The following is an 18,919-nucleotide window of genomic DNA, read 5'->3' as shown; positions in this document are numbered from 1 at the left end:
AGTACACAAGTACCTTATTCCTTAAATATCCCAGTGAATCATGATTAAATACATGGATTAAACCACAAAATATTTCAACAGCACATACTTGCATTCTGGTTAGTTTGGTTTGTTTTCATCCAGGTGGAAATGAAGAACTGCAGCTGTGCTGTGTACACTCAAAAATTATAGCAGAACAAAACTTTCCTAAATGGAATGTATCTGCTTTTGAAGTGTGGAGTTTCAGCCTCCTTATTCCCTCAATAAACATCGTGTGCAGAGAGGTTTTCCCGCTGCACTCGCGTGAGTTGACTCAGGCTTTGTTGCCAGTCTCTTTGCAGAGGACTGGCACTGACAGAGGAACCCTGCAGATCGCTCGGGGGCATTTCTGCATCGCTTCAACTGCAGCTATGATCAGCTTTTTAAAGTTCTCCTTGAAGACGGGCTGTAGTGGTTTGAAAGACAAACAATTCTGGTAACAACACCCAACCCCTGAAACTCACAGCAGCTGATGACTTGCTTAGAAGACAGAAGGAGAAGTATTACAGCCAGGTTCTAGGTGTACACTGAAATAATTAATGGCAGGTCAGTGAAAATTCCTGTAAGGTGAGTATGTGTGTTGCTAATTTTGTGTGTCGTCAGGGACAGTTCTGTCACAGCAGAATGAAGAGCACAGCCTCAGCTATTCTTTCTGATGAGAAATTTAGATAACAACACAGAAAAGTGATGGGATTTGGAAAAATATCTGTAAATATCTGTAGTCAGCACTGTGGGCAAATGGGTTAGTAAGTGGAATGAGAATGAGCACTACCTGCTGGAGCCACAGAGAATTTGGATAGGGAAATTTGGAGGAAAGAGGTTGGAGAGGAAAGCCCAGGTGTAAGTAATAGATGAGAAGGGGATTAGCTGAGTGGATGAGGAAGACTGGAATTGGGTGGAAGCACAAAGAGCAGAAACAGAAAAGCAATGCTAAAAAAGCAGTTTTTCAGGGTGAAATAGAACTGGAGCTATGCCTATCATAGCAGTTTATTTTCCTGAAGCTAGAATAGAAATGAAGATTGTGAGATTTTTCCATGTCTGTTAGCAAATTGCTGGGAAGCCCAGTGATTGTCCTGTGGAACTCTGGTTTACATCTATGTTATTGAAAGTATGAGATATCTCCCGCAGAAAACTGCAAGAGAAAACCGTGAGGGACTCGAAGATTTCAGCACTACTTATTGTCTGACTATATAGTGTGCTGTCATCCCAGGCATTTTATAATCCTATAAACACTTCAGTTCCCAAGAAAGTACTATTCTCCTTTAAAACAATGTGTCAGTTCCTCATAAAGTGCCTGAACTTGTTATTCTTTGTAGTATGTTTTTTGTCACAGTGTTACTAAGTTTCCCTTTTGAGAGGAGGAAAACAAAATAAAACTTATTCAGGGAGATGGGAGCCATCTGTGCCTGTTCCAAAGAACACCAATGGGATTTCACCACTTTTTAGTTTTTTAATCAATGACAGATTGTGCTAAGTCAGGCACCCAGTAATTTAAGAAATGCCAGTTTCTGATTCATAAAGCTTGCTGAAAATTGACTGAGTGAATATCTGGTGGCCCATATTATTTTTGAAAACAAGTTCAGTGTATCTTTCCAAGGCAAACCATATGGATGTTCTAGCTGATGAGATACAAATCAAAAATAAACATTTGAGCAGTGCATTTTAAAGGGAGTAGACACCAATTAATATGGAAATAATTATTGCTAATTACTAGACCTGAACAGGAATGGAATTTTATTTGGGGAAGAAAATATTGTTCCCTGCAGCTTTCCAAAACTGAATAAAACAATCCATTTAAAAGAATTAAATAAACCCTACAAATGCTCAAAGTTTTTCAGCTTGATACACTAAAAGAATTTCACTTTGTTTTCAACCTTTTTTTAAAATTATGTTTATATGCTATTCAAATTTACAAATGTATTTATTTTCAGGATATTATTATTTTTCCTATTTGATATATTTATACTGAAAGTAACTCTTTTTCCATTTTGAAGAAGTTAGCTTGGGTGACTTAGAGCTTTAGCACAAGGATTTTTCCATTCTTCTTCCCCAATTCCTTTTTCGAGATGAAGCACTGCTGAAATTACGCACCCTACCAAATGGTTTCCTCTGGTCAAACTCCCACAAACCCCTGAAATTTGCTGATAAGTTTGACTTCTTTCATATGCACAAGCCATTCAAAGTTTTAATAATGCAGATAGAATATCCCAGTAAGTTTGCTTTGCTGTATGTTCTACTTTAGTGATCTATCTGGTTGTAAAACAGGTTTTCTTTAAAGTACACAACAAAAATTTAGGAACACTTAACCCATTTGATTTTAATTATTCCAGCTTTTAAATTTTCATTTTACTAAAGCAAATTGAAATTTGGCTTTGCTGCATCAGAGCATTTCAGGAATTTGAATCAAGATACACATATTTTCCAAGTGTTTTTTTGTTATATATGTGTGCAAATGAATTATGAATAGAAAGTTTTAAATTAAGTTAATATTTTCAAAATATGAGGTCTGCTTTCAAGCAGCATATTGGTACTAAAAATAAATGAGAAAAAGAAGCACAAGCAAAAGTGTGTACAGAGAAGATTCTGTGTAAGAATAAAGAAAAATGGCAGACATGAATGAAGAATGGAGGTCTTAACCAACTGGCTCCTCAAAAGAATTATCTTACATCCTAGAAAAACATTGTTTAGCAACACATGGAGGGCAGAGCTTCCCTTCTGGGTCATGGATACCATGTGAACATTTGAGTCATCACTTGGAAGTTTGCTCAGATAAAGGTGTTGCAACTCTAGGTCTCCCTGCTAAAAGTGTTTCCTGCTGGGGGAAGTGTCTTGCTGCTCATAGTCTTTAGAGTGTCCTTCACTCTGTAGGAACTCGGCTGCTGCACATTTCTCCCCAGCCAAGAGGCATTTTCAGTATTTCAGAATGGGTTATTAAGCCATCATCTTCCCATATATAATGTTACTCATTAGTGTATTCTGACACAAAGGCTAAGTCTGATTAACTCCAAAGTACTGTAGAAGATCCAAATACGAGAGAAAAGCTCCATAAACATAAGCACTACAAATACTTTACTCTTAGGAAGTGCTTTCTATCTCTTAGACCCTCAGTTTGTATCTAAATATTTGCATCTCTGTCTTGTGGTTGGATATTTTGGAGAATAAAAGGACAAAGCAATTGCTCAGCATCAAATAGCAAGCTCAGAGAAACCTCCTGCTTTTGTGACTTAAAGCTAAGATAAAGTATGCTATTTTCTGTCTGATGAAACCCATCATAATTAGGTTCATAAAAGGAATGAATAGTGAATAAAAGGTCCAGCTGATGAGAGAGGAAGACAAAATTTCCATATTTACCAAATATGATGCAAATTGTGATGTTTTCATACCTTTTTTCCCCCCATCTGTTCTTTTTGCTTGTATCTGTCCTTCCCATATGTGGCTGTAATAAGAAAAGGAATAACTTTGCCCCTCTTCTTAGAAAGATTATTGTTTCAGTGATATACACGAATGACTTGGTGTGAAAAGTTGTTCTGGAATTACCACAAGAAGGTATTTTCCTCCTAAAATTTTAGTTCTATATCATAGAGAGGTCAAGTCATTGCACATTTAAATTAGATTATTTCCTGGAGATAAAGCACCTTTCAGTTTTCCAGGATAAATTTCTCCTAGGTAATAAATATTAGTTGTTATTGCCACATTGTTTTAGCTCCCATAGCTGTCTTTTTCCTACATGTTGAACCTTCCAGCAGAAATCCAGAACTCCCTTGATCTTCCTTTGCTAGGCTCCCTTTGAGCAAGCTCTCTGTCCTCTCCACCTGTAATACACACATTATTTCTGGTAATGCCAGCAGCCTTCCAACTCATTGTTTCAGTCTGAGTTCGAATTGAACATGGATTACCATAATTGTGGTAGTACACTTAATCACTGTACTTATTCAAGATGCTGCAGCTGTGTTTGCTTTCCCTGAAGATTCCAATTGTTGTGTACAATTCCAGCAAGAAAACATCTTTTCAGACTCCACTAGTTTTAATATTAGTCAGGGAACTTACGGGAATTTTAGTCTACAGAAGTAGATAGTATTTGGAATTTCTTAAGGCTGTTTTGAGATTCTTGCCTACAGATATATTTGAAAACAGTTGAAAGCCATGCCTGCATCTCAAACACATGCAGGGTTTTGTTTCCAGGATTGAAGCTCATTTTTTCAATAGAAGATTTCTAAAAATTCTACTACCAGAGTCCAAATTAGAAAACAAGCATTCATATTCTAAGTAAATGTTCAGATGGAAGTGAAAGCCAAGTGAAATCCTCTCCTTTTCATGCATCATGCCCTTTCATAAATATTCTGTAAGCTCAGACCCTAAGCTCCACCTGTGGAAATTAATTTTGCAGTGAGGTGGCATGACTATAATTAAGGACAGAAATGACTCTGCAATTTGTAATCCAATTCAGGTCCTCAGTGGGTATGAATTATCAGACATTATGAACTTCATTGGAGCTGTTCTTATTTATTCTTGGTACCTGACACACGGTTCATAAGCCTGCCAATACTTGTTGAGGGAAAACAAAACTTGGCTCACTTTCTCCCTGGTCTTAAGGCTAATGCAATTTAAAAATGAATTGTTTTCTTTTCAAGTAAAGAAATGAAACTAGGAATACAAAGCAGAGAGTGGAACAGCTGAGTTGGAAGGTGACATTTAAACAAGATCATTTGGTCTAGTGGTTTTGTATTTGTAAATTGTCACATATTATGACCTAGTAGGTGGCTAGATGTAGATGTCTAAAATTCTGATTGTTGGGTAAATTCTGCACTGCTATTGTCAGAGTAATTATCTGCCAACAAGATGCTGCAACATAGAATATCACCCACTGTTACTGTTTGAAATAGCTGTCATTTGCATTCTTCCTTTTTTGTGTTTTTTTTTCCTTTTTTTTTAATAATCACTGATTTCACCGTCTTTCAGTTGAATTTTTGTCTTACTGTTTTAGCACAGCTGAATTTCACAAGGTGCAAGAAACCTCACACCTTAGTTATGCTATAAATTTGAAAGACTATAGGCTGCAAAGAGGTTATCCCATAAAAATAGATCCATGACTCTATAAAAAAAATTCGAAGATGACACTTGTTGGATAATAGCAGTTTGTACAACCTGTCTTATAAAACCAGAGTCACTGTGTGATAATTTGATACCAGGTCATCCTTTTTTCCCTGTGAGTAGGTCTCATTCTTTAGGTTTCCATTCAGTTGACATGGGGTCCTTAATGCCCATGCTACCTCCTTTCTCCTAAGTCCCTATGAGCCTGAATCCTTTGTTTCTGGGTGGCAGCAGGAACCATCTGTAAAAGCCAGCGTTTGGGGTGTTTTCCGTTACCTGTGTTCCCTACATAGACACTCACAGTAGATGCCCTGCTAGCCCTAGCCTTTGCATGCTCCTTTGCTGAATCCTTTGCAGAAGTTTAATATGCTCAAAACATTTTAAGGTGCATTGTAGTTTTGGTTATTTTTTTTTTTTTTGAGATTATAACAGCCCTTGCCGAACAATAAAAACAAAGCTTAATGTTATTTTTTTTTTCTCTTAGGATATTTAGTAATATTATGAGTAAAAATATCTATTATGGAGAAATATTTCCGCAATCTGTGTGAAAGAGCTAAATCAGACTGTGACCTTTAGTGCAATTGTAGCTAAAGAACAGGCTATAAAGGTGGAGCAAATCCATCTTGGAATGACTGCAGTCTCTGATACTTGATCGTGCATGAAAGGATGATTGATCTTCTGCTGTTAAAAGAGAGTACACTGTAAAGGCTTGTATAAAAAAAGTCAATGATAGCAAAAAGCAGGGACATAAGGGAAGCTGGAATAGCTGCTCAATCCATAACAATGTCATGTATTTGATGTAACTGGCTGACTTGGAATAGCAGGATTATAATGAAGAAGTAATATATAAAAAAGGTAGATAATATTCCATTAGCTCTAAAAGAAAATTGAAAAATTAGATTGGAAGCCATGTTTCCAAATTATTCCTACAAGTAGCAAGTCACAGACATAATGCTCCTGCAATTCCACCTCAACCCCTTAGCTGTGGCAGCTGTCCATACACATGCTCATGGCACTCAGGAAAGAGGATGCAAGCACAGCTCTACTTGAGAAGATAATGAGGGAAAAAAAAAAAAGGAAAGAGGAAGGTGTAAAATTATAAACTTCACGGGAATGATTAGCTACAAAGATATTCATGATAAAGGAAAGTGTGATACAAGAATGGACGATGTTAGGCATTTCTAGGCATGTGGGTGCTTTGTTATAAAGGCTAAACATTAAAAAAGAAGAGCTTGAGAATAACATTGGCAAAAGAAAAAAAATAAAAATTGGGCACTGCCTGGTAACAACATCAGCCTGCAGATGAAAAATCTAACGTATGACAACTTATGGCAGAAGAAATCCTTGGACCCTGCTGGAAAAGTAATCAAAATGTTGATGTTTCTGAGGATTTTGACTTCTATTCTTTCCATGCTGGGTGTTAAACCTAGAGAGCAGAAACAGTGGTTTCTTTGAGAAATTGTTTCCTGATGAAATTAGTGTGTGTGGTTATCTTGGCTTTTGACAGATGTTGAATGAACTGAATGGGTTACACTGCTTGTCTTCAGGAACATAACTCAGTCACACCACAATAAGGCAAAGTTTATGCTGCATCATACTGAAACCCCCCCCCCTACCCAAACCCATCTTTTTTTTTCAAAATACCTGTGTGCCCTGAAGTTGCCTCATGGTCAGTGCTTCTCCTGAGCCTGAGTCAGAAGGCTGGAGCGTTAGCCTTCGTTTCTCATACAAAGGCAAGAGCCAAGCTGTGCACGGACCCAGTGTAAAGCCAGCTGGCACCAGACCCTTCTGACCTGCAGACCTGATCTGGCAACTACAGGAGCCAGTTCCAGAAAAAAAGACAAATGCTTGATTTTAAAGGAACTTTGTTGAAAAGGAATCACAACCCAACTACTGCACTATAAATATCTCATGAAAGATATACATAAGTAGTACAATTTTAGGTTCCACTAGGAAAGAAAAGATACTTATTGCTGAAATCCTAATAGATCTTACAATGTGAAGAAATAGTAAAATGTGACAGCCTTTTCAGGCTAAGTTATTCCTGTGCTTTAGATGCTTACTTGGGAGGGAATGCAAGTCTTTATATGTCATTTCTGAAAATAGATCCTTTAGCAAAACATGACAGTTTCTGTTATTTATTTTGTTGTCATTATCAGAAAGCTGTTATTTTACAAATATTTTAAGTAAATGCACTTAATTTAGCATCCTCTTTCTAAGGAGAGGAATCTACTCTTTAACCTTGTTCATATTCAATGGTTACATAAAAGAGTCTGATCATGTCATGGCCTCTAGCTCCATCATTTCTTAAATATCTCCATTTTGTTTGATTCTTCTGTGCTTTACTTCCCTTTTTGACCTGATTAAAGCCGAAAACTTTAGCTTAAGAAGCATTCTGCAAAAAGATCTGATTCTCTCTTTCTGTTCCTACCAACTCTTTAAAATACGAGAAGTCACGGGACTCTTGCAACATGTTACATAACTGAGGTTGTGGAATCTCCTCTGGAGAAATTCAACCCCATGGTTACTGGGGAACCCGCAGTAACGTGCTCTAGGGGACCTTCCTGAGCGGGGAGGTGGGACCAGTCTCCAGTGGTGCCTTCCAACCCTGCCCATTGTGTGTGTGATTCTGGGATAGCACAGCTTTGGGCTGAGGCTGCGTGCTGCTGGTGAAAGTCTGGACAGCCCTGTTCTTGTTGGGTTCCTCTGGCATCGTTTGGCCATATTTTTCTTTCTAGCAGATCAACCTTTATGTTTCTCATTAACAATGATATCATAAAAAAAGTCACAAGGTCTTTTCTCTGAACCTTTCTTGTTGGGAGAAAATAGAATGCTTGTGGAGAAAAAAAGTTTGAAAATTTTGGAATCATACTATTAGTCAGAAATATATTATTTGCTCTATTTTTTGGCTAAGAAATTAAAGATATTTTGAAAATATAAAAAACTTCCACTGGGGAGAGGAAAGTTGGTATCAAGTTTTAAATATTTTATTGCAACAGTAAAATGCTTTGGCCTAGAAAAGAAGCTTTACTCAGTACTAAAAGCCATATAGCGAATTAACTAAATGCCTTGGGTTTTTGCCTTGGTTGTTTTTTTTTTTTTTTTTTTTTTTTTTTTTTTTTTTACAAAAGAACATTTTCAAAGCAATTCCAAAATGCCAAAGTAAGAATGCACTATTGGGTAGTTATATTAAATGTCCAAGACTTTTAGGGTAATAATCAACTGGTGTGAGATACATTTTCTCACAATTTTGATATTTAAAATAGTAATTATAAAATATGTGGGCTTTCACAAAAATAAATTTCAGTCTTAACAAACATGAATTTCTGGGAGAGTTAAAATAAATCATATTAAATCTAATCATTTCCTTACTCACTTAGGGAACTGTGAATTAAAGTGTTGAGCTGTATATCTATTTATGGATTAACAGATTAGTGCTGTGTATTCAAGATCCAGCAGCATCTCTCAGACCCCAGCTCCACAGGGTTATAAAAAGAACATTCTCAGGAAATGATGAACTTTTGCATTACAGAAATATTGTCCTTAGAGGCTCTCACAAGGTTTTATTTCAAGGGAATGAAGGCAATATTAGAGAAAATGTATTTCCACTGAGTCATGATGACACAATTGTAACTTTGCTCCTGAAAAAGAGAGACCCGAATGATATCAGGAATTTGTGCAAGGCCCATTTCTCTGCTCATCATAAAAAAAAGTAATTTGGCTTGTACATTTAGCAGAGTTTATGAAAGCTATAATTTGCTGGACATTTCTCTTTGCTGTATTACACTTCTACTTCTGATATTTTGTTTTAATATTGGGGTTTCTGTAACACTATACATTTGTTTTGATATTGATTTGATTATGTCAGATCACGATTCCATTACATTGGTAATACAATATTTTCCAGAACTGTGTTTAAAGGGAAAAATACACTGAACTGAAATACAGTTAATATCAATGTCTGAGACTAAAAAGTCCATAAAATTTGCAAGTGCCATGTCAAAAGTGCAAAACCAAACTATATTTATCTCTCTATTTTACAGAGTTCTCATGTCAGCATGTACAGGGTTAATGTGAACAATAATCTCCTAAGATTCTTATTCCTTAGGCCCCCCCTTGTTGAATGAAAACCCTAGAGAGACATGTCTGCAAGAAGTGGGGTGATGCTGTGGAGTAATGGAATAATTTCAGGACTGAGAAGACAAAACCTGCACTTTGCACAGATGTGATAGAAGTCACCAGGCAGTGCGGGAGAACAAGGAAACTTCCTCTTGGGAGAACTTTGGAATGTTAACAAGAGCTGTGGCTTCTGCAGTGGCAAGAAAATAGATTATAGAATTTTTGGGGGTGGAGGGGGAACCCCCAAAAAAATGCTCAAAACAAATGAAGAACTCTTGTGATTCCCTAGCATTGTGTACGTTTCTCATGCTACTTACCTCAAATGATGTAAAGTGGTGCATACCTGTAAAAACAATAATTGGTTCGCAAGCTGGAAGTGAAGTGCTTAAGATCTCGGGGCAACTGAGTACAAAATAATTGGATCTTATGAAGAAATTTGAGAAGCAGGAGGAGAATGCAAACTTAGAAATTCACGGTTTTCCTTATAATGACAGAACTCTGATGTGTAATAGTTTATCTGTGGCAGAATTTATCATCTTAAATTGATTCAAGACACCCCTCACTCTCACAAGGGTTAGCTGACCTAGGTTCTTGCCTTCTCAGGAAACCTTTGTGTCTTTATTGCAATGTCTTATAGCTGAGAGCAAAGTCTTGCATTCTGGGTTGAGTATTTTGTCCACATTTACTTGACATTTTAAAGAATCATTCTACATTTCAGGAAATAATGGGAGGGTTTTTTGAAAATTAATTACAATATTGGGGATTCAGTGTAAATAACTTCATGCAGAATGTAGCTCGTTAAGGATGTATTACTGCTGAGACAGAGAGGAGGACAAAATGGAGCTAAGAAAATATGGGGACTGTCAGCACTAGAAAGACAGGCTCCATTTCTTTGCTAATAAGGTAAGAACAAAGGTAAAGACTAGGAATTCTTTTCATTACAGAAGTGTCAAGTCTACTGGTCATTTAGTGACCATTCACCATCTCCTTGCAAGGCTAAATTATTCTAACATATGTGTTATACTGGTAGGTATGTCAGGAAGAGAAAGAGAAAAACACAGCAATGGACAATCTGTGATAAGGTAACTGAAAGGAGAACTCTCCAATTCATCTGTTGTTATCCAACCTTTACTGTACCTTCCCCTCTGCTCTCTGATGTGGCTCATCACCACATAGACCTTCCAGCTGGTAAGGGAAATGAAAAAGGCAATTCTGTCCCTTCTGATAAATAATTTTTAGGCAAGGTTTGTAAGGAGTCACGATGTCATTTCATAGGTGAAGCATCTGAAAGGTTTGCTGTGAATAATAAACCTTCAGCAGATGAGCATTTCTTCATGTGTTCCAGTAGCAGGTCTGAAAACTCCTGTGGCATTTCCAGCTAGGCGAGTTGCTACAGTCAAATGTTCTCCTCTCCCTGTAGGCTTTGGCTTTTATTTACCCTTAGGCCACTAAGGCTGCAACAGCTCTATAATAGGAATTCCAAGAGAAGCGTATTATATAACCATACAACCATCTTATCCACTGCATGCTGAAGGCAAACTTTTAAAAACATTTAAAATAATATTAATGCAAATAATTTTGATAAATTACAAGTTTCCTATTTGCATTAGGTTCAGATAGAGAAGGAAAACTTAAAAATAGTCAAAGACAAATTTGTAAACAGATCATCAGAGGCTGAAATCAGGTAAATATATTAATTCATATCCTATAGCTTTGAACAGAAGTGATCCTAGGGACAGCAGTATGTGACAGCATCATGACAGTACTGCAGAAAAAAATGGTGCGGGTATGTGTGTGTACTTAATGCCTATAGCTGCTCAGCCAATTCTGCAAGCAATTCCCATAGGGAAATAGACATTCTGACACATAAACATGGCTTTAAACTCTTGACAGGCTTTGCTGATGTTGCACATGCAATGTGTTTGCTGGATGCATGACTGTCATCTGAGAACGTTACAGCATCTAGGCATGAGGATGTGTTGTTATTGATCGTGTTTTAGCTGCAGAAGTTTTGAAAAATAAAAAATGTTTTCTGATTATTTTGCCCTAACAGTCTTGAAGAAAGTTGGATAAGCTGCACAATCGTTCTAATTAATTCTTCAGTCACTGTTGCAGATTCATCCTTAAATGAGGCTGTTCTAGAATAGGTCAACAATAAATCTTGTTGCCTTGCTGATGTTGCAATTAACAGGTCAGCCATTGGCAAGGAAATGCATGTAGATTGGACCCCTGAAATAGTAAATTAGGATGGTGGAAACTTCAAGTGACTTATTAATGAATTACTTGCTTAACATGAATACATTAACCCACACATTACTCAGTGTTGGAAAAATACATTATATTCAGCCATTAATCATTATTCTTCAAAATCTAATGAGCCCTTAGGAAAAAGACGCTGCAGTAAACAACATAAGTTGGTAAAAAATGCTTAGAGTGAGTGTTCATTATTACCTTTTGAGCAAACTGAAATGTAACTAGTCCTTAACATCTTTCTGCAGTGGGAGAGAAATGAGCTTGCCTATACTGAGAACTTACCATTGTAAAAAAGGGGAAATATAAAAAGGAACTTATATTAAGGAAGTATAAATGAATGTAGGGAGAAACTGGAATTTTGACACCTGGTTCTGTACTCCTCTGCATTCCAAGCCCATGATATTGTAGTTAAAAAGCAATGTATTTTCAGTGTAATCACGGGAGCAATGAAAACAAACATTTAAATACAAATAGAGTTTTAAGTGTTCTCCATAACACTGTCTGCAGGTGTACCTAGGAGCTATGTTACTTCTGCTCAGAGTTGAGCAAAGCAGCTAAAAATATCCAAAGAATAGTGATAAGGAGGAGGCACAGGAAGAATGAATAAGAAAGGAAGTGAAAATCCATATAACAAAGAATAGAAGGTCGGTTCTGCTGTTCCTATTAATGGATTGAACCATGTGAAGCAATGGTTAACTGATACCTTTGCAATTCATTTGTGATTGTATGTTTAGTTTGTATCACTGCCTTTGGAAACATATCAACATTACTGCCTTCCTTGTTTTGTTTGGGTTTTTGAAAAATGTTTGTGAGAACTATGACTCAATAGCAATGGAAGGAATACAGAATTTAATTTGACCTCCCTGATTGTAAAGCAATGCATTTCTTTAAAATGGTTCAGCTTTGAAGATGCTCCCAGAGTTTCAGCCTGTTTGCTCCCTGATCTGGAATAATATGATACCAACCAAATGAAACTGGGCAGTTTTCTTGAGTTTCCTATGGTGGTAGATTTTTACAGTGTCTGGATTCTACCCTCAGAGGAAAAGGCTAAGACAATTTGAGTGAAGTGTATTAAAATCTATGAGGATATTCTTGTATCTGTGCTTTAATGTCAATTTCAGTGCCTTTATTTCAGCTTTTACCCAGAACCTTGGTTTTGCCCTTAAGCCATTGCAGACAGGGAATTGAGGAGTCAACTTACATTATTTTTCTCCAGTGCTTCTAAACCACAGTGTTTGAAATACACAGAAATATTCACTAATAATCATGATTTTTTTTTTCTCTAAAATGTGAATGAGAAGGATGACCTAGTAGTGATGAACATCTTTATCAGTTTCAACTCTTGCTTTAGGAATCTTCCTTGTCGCTTTCCTCTTTTTTCCATGTCCCAGGAGAGATTACAATTTTTTTAATGTTGTGATACAATTTGTGTGTGGTACCCCTTGTTCCCACACACAGTTCCAGAAGTCTGATACAGAATTCTTAGACCAAAAAATTAAAATTCACAATTTTTCAAATGCAACAGTAACCAGTTTTAAACTTATACCAGGCCACCCATTAAAATGACATAAAAATACAGTCAAGATACAAGTACAAGGTAACATTGCCCAAAGGACCAGTAACATGGGATTGATTGTGCAGATGTAGAGTAGAATAGACAGAATAGAATAGACTATTTCAGTTTCAAGGGACATACAATGATCATCTCTACTCCAACTGCCTTAGATAATTTTGTTCTCCAAGTATTGCAATGACACTGGAAATAAGAGCAACTACTGTAAAACAAAGACAAAAAAAAAAAAGTCACAGAATGCTGTTTCTGGACTTGCTCATGAAGGTTAGAGAATTAAATGCCCTCTTTCACAGCACAGAATGCACACTGTATTTTCCATATTAGCAGCCTGTTTTCAAGGGTGACCATGCTACTCCCTTTGGAATTAGAAAGCAGTGTTATTTTCATGATTGTTAAATTATTTGGCTTTTCCTTCTACCTGTTCCATAACATAATTAGGGCCGTCTCTAATGGCAGAAAGATGAGCATGCAAACCCTGTTGTGCCAGATATGCAGAATTGAGCACTGCATGGGAAGTTTAATTGCTGAGCCCTTTGTAGAGCATTCTCTGCTTGACTCCAAACTGGGAAGAACTGCAAACAAATTAGAAGACAAGAGTAGAATTGAAAATAGTGTGGACAAGTAGGAAATATAAAAAACCCACCCAAAACCTAAAAAATGGAAGGCAGTTCTGTGAAGCCAAGTGCAAAGTACTGTGCTTTTTACAATACTGGTAACCAGCTGCAGAGTAGAAGGTGAGATATGCCTGGCTTAGCAGCACTTTAATTGAATCTATCATTCCGCTGTTTAAGAAGAGGAAGGAAAATGCCAAGGTGTAAAGGGTATAGAATAGCTTGTACTATTTTTAACATAAGCTTAACAGGAGTTTGAATATTATCTCCAGATGCGTGTGTACCAGACTGCAATTTAAAGATGGAAGTTTACTTTGGAGAAGGGAAATACGAAAGAGTAGGTTACAAAACAAGATCTTTGAGAAACACTTTGATGCCTTGGGTTGTTTTGTTTAGACAAGCTAATATATTGCTGCTGTACTGAAACCATCAGAATTATTTCCTGTCAGCTGACTCATGAAAGCCATGAGATGGCTTTTACCTTGCCCCTCTTGTAAGAGGCCTTGCTTTTAACTTCAACTGGTTTTATGTACTTCCCTTCACAGCTGAGCCAGGAAAGAACAGTGGAGTTATCTAAGGTGACTTGGCGGGTGCCATAAACACATGACCTGAGATAAGTTTAGGTTTTGGGGTTTTTTTTAATGGATCCTCACGAAGAACAGACATAGTAACAGTCTTCAAATGTTTAAGATTGCTGAAAAGAGGAAGAGACCACATCAATCTCCATATTAATTGTGTGTAAGAGAAAAGACTGGCAACTACAGCATGAAAATTTTAGCTGTTAAGATTAGTTTCTCAGCTATAAGGATCCTTAACACTGCAGAGCATTTCCTAGGAAGTCTGTGTAGTCCCCATCAGAGGGGATGATGAAGAATACACTAGGTAAGTATCTGTCAAGAACTGCTTAGGTGTAGTTGAGCTTGTCATGAGGACTTTTTCTCGAGTCCATTGAAAAGAGCAATTTTTCTTGCTTACCTTTTTTCAGACACATAAAACCCATCCTAAACAACAACAACAACACCCTCTCCCCCCCAAAAAACCTCCCAAACGTAAATCAGCTTACTTCTAATTGTTTTATATCACTCAGAGTGAAAACAGTAAAATTTCTACAATAAAATTTAATATGTATGTGCCAAACCAGAAAATGGCTACTGGTATATGATCACATATGGACTTTTTAAAATTAAATACTCTGACAATAAAGGCCAGATGCAAGTTATCCCAATGCAGCTTCAAGCTGGCTTTATTTAAAGCTCCAGACTTTCTGAAGTAACAATATTGCTCTGCTTTGCTTGTAAGAAGTAAATTTAACTCTCTGATACATACAGAGTAATATCAAAGATCCTCCTGCAGAATTAGCTATACATGACAATTTTTCTGTTGATTTTTTTTTAAATGAGTTTTTTTTTTTTTTTAAATCATACTTAATTTCCTTCTTATTTATTTTACCAGAATAATTTTAAAAAAGATGTTTAGTCAGTCAGCGGTGCATTCTGCCAAAAGACAGCTGGATAAAATTATAGCAGATAGTAAGAAACTCACATTTATCATACTGACTGATTTTTCAAAACATTCAACTACATCAAAATGTAAATACTATCAATCTTTGCCTGGTATATAAATCTTCCTGAGAACACACCCTACCAGAGCAGTTTCAACTGAAATTTGCTAATTTCTCTTTCCTACCACCTGAATGCTTCTATTGCCATGACAACTAACAAGTTCTAACTCTGCTCAAGGTTGAATAGGGAAAAAAAATTGTTTTGTAACCAGCTGATGTGCTTCAAAAATTATGCAAAGGGGAGCTTTTTTCCAGCCTGTTAATGGTGCATATTCAGTACATAATTTTTAGCAATGCTACTAGTTAATGGAAGAATGGATAACCACTGATAAAAGATATGTCAGAATGAGTAATTATGTATGTCACTTCGTAGGTTTGTTATGAGAGAGTCATTTACTTTACTTCAGAATAACCTGTGTCTGGTTAGGAAGACTAAGGTGGAAAGAAATGGCTCCATCCCATTCAAGATGACACATGCAGCTCAAAAAAAGTGGTAACTTTGGGCTGGTTCGAAGTCAAGTTGGGCAACAGGCAACTAATTTATTGTATCCAAAGTTTTAGCCCCAGAACCATCAAGGCCTGGACCATACAGTTGTTCGACTGCTTTGCATGCAGCAAAAATGGTGGTTTAGTACAACTGGGTGGAAAACCTACCACTTAACCTGTTTTTAAACCCAGGATGTTTTGATTTCCTTTCTAGGAAATGAAATTCCTACTGGCTAGGCTGAAGAGCCTTTTTTGAATTAAGTATCCTTATAATTGGACATGATGGCCCTGATGGTCAGGCTGTTAATCTATTGATCACACTTTGGTGGCACTCTTTTTTTTGAGCTGCAGAGACCGGGGTATAGGCACCTGCCCTTTCACCAGTATTTAATATATAAGTGCAGTGCAAGATAAGGTTTCTAGTTTAGGAATGCTGTTCCTTGCTCTGAAAAGAACCCTGAAACCCTGACACACTATCTTGTGTCACAGTGTGGATTCCACTAGACAGCTGAATTTGCAATGATTGTTGAGTGCTGGGCCTCAAACCTTGATCTTCTGCCATTGGCACTGATAGGAATTTAGTGGCTCCTTTCAAGTATGTAGAAAATTAAATCCTTTGTTACTTCTGTATAACAAGTTGCGAAGAAGATTAGCAATTAAAACTGTAAGTGTAGAGTTGTTTTCCTTTGAAGACACAAAGAGTCAGTGAAAAAAAAAATAGATTCTTTGGAAATCTTGACCTTTTGAGAGGTGAGAAAGAAAATCCTGCCAAATATTAGGTGGAAGGCTTACTGTTTCCTAAAAAAACCTTGGTACATTCTCATATCTCTCAAAACCCCTACTCTCTGTCAAGCACAATGCTTAGGAATAATTTTCATTCTTTTTTGCAGTTGAGAAGCTAAAGGACTGAGGAAGATGGGATGGCAGATGAATTGTCTGTCTCATTAACAGAAACTCTTGGGGTTGGCAGAGCTTACAGGGTCCATAGGCAGAATGCAGTGGAACATAAATTGTAAAAAGCCTGAAATCTCATGTGAACTGCTATTGAACCAGAACGAGGGAGACTGCCGACAAGATGTATAGAATCTGAAATCTGCACCATCTGAATTTGTCACCCAAATTAACTGCCTGTGTGTCTTTGGACTCTCAGCAAGAAGAAATTATTACAGCTTTAAGATCTAAATCACAGCTGCTTAAAACACTATGACCTTGTAAGGGAAAGGAAGGTATTGTTTTTTAACCCAAGCAATAGAAATGCAAGTTAGAAGTGACCTGTGTCTTGCAAAGGTGCACAGAATTTTCCTGGAGGGGGCTTGTGTACATTGTGGTCTCCCTGACCAGTGCCAGGCCACCTCCTGAAATTCTTAGCCAATTCTCTCTACAGCTTAACCACAACCTCCCTTGAGGTGGGGAGAATGAATGAGAAATAGAAGACCGTCTCTAGGAATGGAATTCAAGAAAAGGGGAAGAAACAGAGGTAATCCACTGTGTTGAAAATATGCTTTCTTTAATTTCCCACTTACGTCTCAGCAGATATTAAAAAAAATTAGACAGCTTCACCTGGATCAGAAAAGGTGGCTGAACAACAGGCCAGTAGGTTCAAATCAATGAAAAAGCAACAGGATAGTTGCCAAAGGAAGTGATGATATAGAGAAGTATGACAAATTTCAGAATCAGTGACAAATGTCTTTGAAGGGTAAAAGAATAGAGTGCTTTCTAATGAGAAATGCAAAGATTAATTTATGTCTAAACTAAATATTACAATCTAGCTATTTAACAGCTTTCTAGTGTTAATTCGTGACGGATGAAGGCTCCAGCTCCCCTTGCCTGCTTTTCAGAGCCAAGTAAGGTTTAGTGGGAGTCAATAAGATTCACACAGCCACTCTGTTCTAGAAACTGAGAAGCAGATTCTAATGTGAAAATGAAGAAATCAAAATCATTAAGCTTAGCATGTAGTCTACAAATTAGTATTTGTCACAAAAAGTGTATCTAAGTCCAGAAAAGGGAAATTAGTCATTTTATAACATGAATAAAAGGAAATCTTGTTCTAATGAAGCTGTGGGAATTGAATACATGCTGTGACAGGAGATGGATTGAGCAGAGCACCACTGCTTTGGAAGTGGCAGAATACAGTACTTGAAGCAAAGGGGCATTGTCTTGGAAAGAGGTGCTGAGGCCTGACTCAGAAGCATATTTTTGCCAAGAAAGCCAATTTCCAGTCCTTTTGTGCTTTGAATACTGCCAACTGTGTTATTGATTTGCAAGGAGAGGACACTGACTAACAAGTTGTGTCTGACAAAATTTCTTTGAGAGGTATTAAAGAACACTCAAGGTGGTTTTTCTCTAGTCCTACTTCAGATTGCAGTTGTTTCATACAGAAATTGGAGAAATGGGAGGAATAAGAGTCTTCCAGGAACATGTGTGGTTGAATCTATTTTGAACTGTATTTTTCCTCTTTTGAATTTATCAATTATGGGCTTTTGCAACTATTAGTTAACTTTTAATTCCAATGAATTATTATTTTGAAGAGGAAACTTCTTATTGTGCTGGTGAGAACCAGTCACAATAATCGAAACATAAACTTCTGTTTTGGGTAGGGATGGGGAAGGAACAGACTATGGTCTTGATAGCAAAAATATAACAGCTAACAAAATTCCACAGAAGTCAGATTATATTACGCCAAGTCCACCAATTATTAATTTTGTAAAAATTGGTGTAGTCTTACTCTGGTATATTAATCTAGTGGTGATTTTTACAGTAAAGTAATTACAATACTTCCATAAATGGTAAAGCAGAATAAATAATTTATGATAATGGCAGTAATTGCAAGTTGCCTACATAAAACTTAATAAAATCAATCCTGGTAGCTGAGCATGTTCTGAATTAGCTTTCTCTCAATTTCCCTAACTGCAAAAGAAGAAAAGGAGAAAAAAGCTGATGTAATGCCTAGCAAAATACCATGTGAAATGAAGCAAAAAGGTGAGACAAGATACTGAAAAATAGTGCATCTGGCTTGTAATACATCCCAAAAACCAAATATCCTGGAATATTAAGCACCTGGTGTTGTGTTTCAGGCTTTTCAATTTCTGTGAACAACATAGGAACTCAAGGTATGGCTTTGTTTTTTCAAAGCCCTGTGAAAATGGAAAAATTGGGAGAGGAAACAAACCTCTTTGAAACACAATGATGGATTTGAGACCCTCCCTT

General features: G+C 36.9%; 1 long non-coding RNA gene across 1 annotated transcript in view; it reads left to right on the top strand.

Annotated features, from left to right (window-relative positions):
• Window positions 1-375: 375 nt before the first annotated feature.
• Window positions 376-18,919, top strand: part of LOC136294535 (uncharacterized) — a 62,090-nt gene continuing 43,546 nt past the window's right edge. Inside the window, exon 1 of the long non-coding RNA XR_010722442.1 lies at window positions 376-564. This is a non-coding gene — a long non-coding RNA (uncharacterized lncRNA). The remainder of the gene's footprint in view (window positions 565-18,919) is intronic.

The sequence above is a fragment of the Chamaea fasciata genome, unplaced genomic scaffold (assembly GCF_029207755.1).
Source record: "Chamaea fasciata isolate MVZ Bird 193981 ecotype frontalis unplaced genomic scaffold, bChaFas1.0.hap1 SCAF_10, whole genome shotgun sequence".
Classification (NCBI taxonomy): domain Eukaryota; kingdom Metazoa; phylum Chordata; class Aves; order Passeriformes; family Sylviidae; genus Chamaea; species Chamaea fasciata.
The sequence above is the reverse complement of the archived record's forward strand: the minus strand, read 5'-3'. Positions and strand labels throughout refer to the sequence as shown.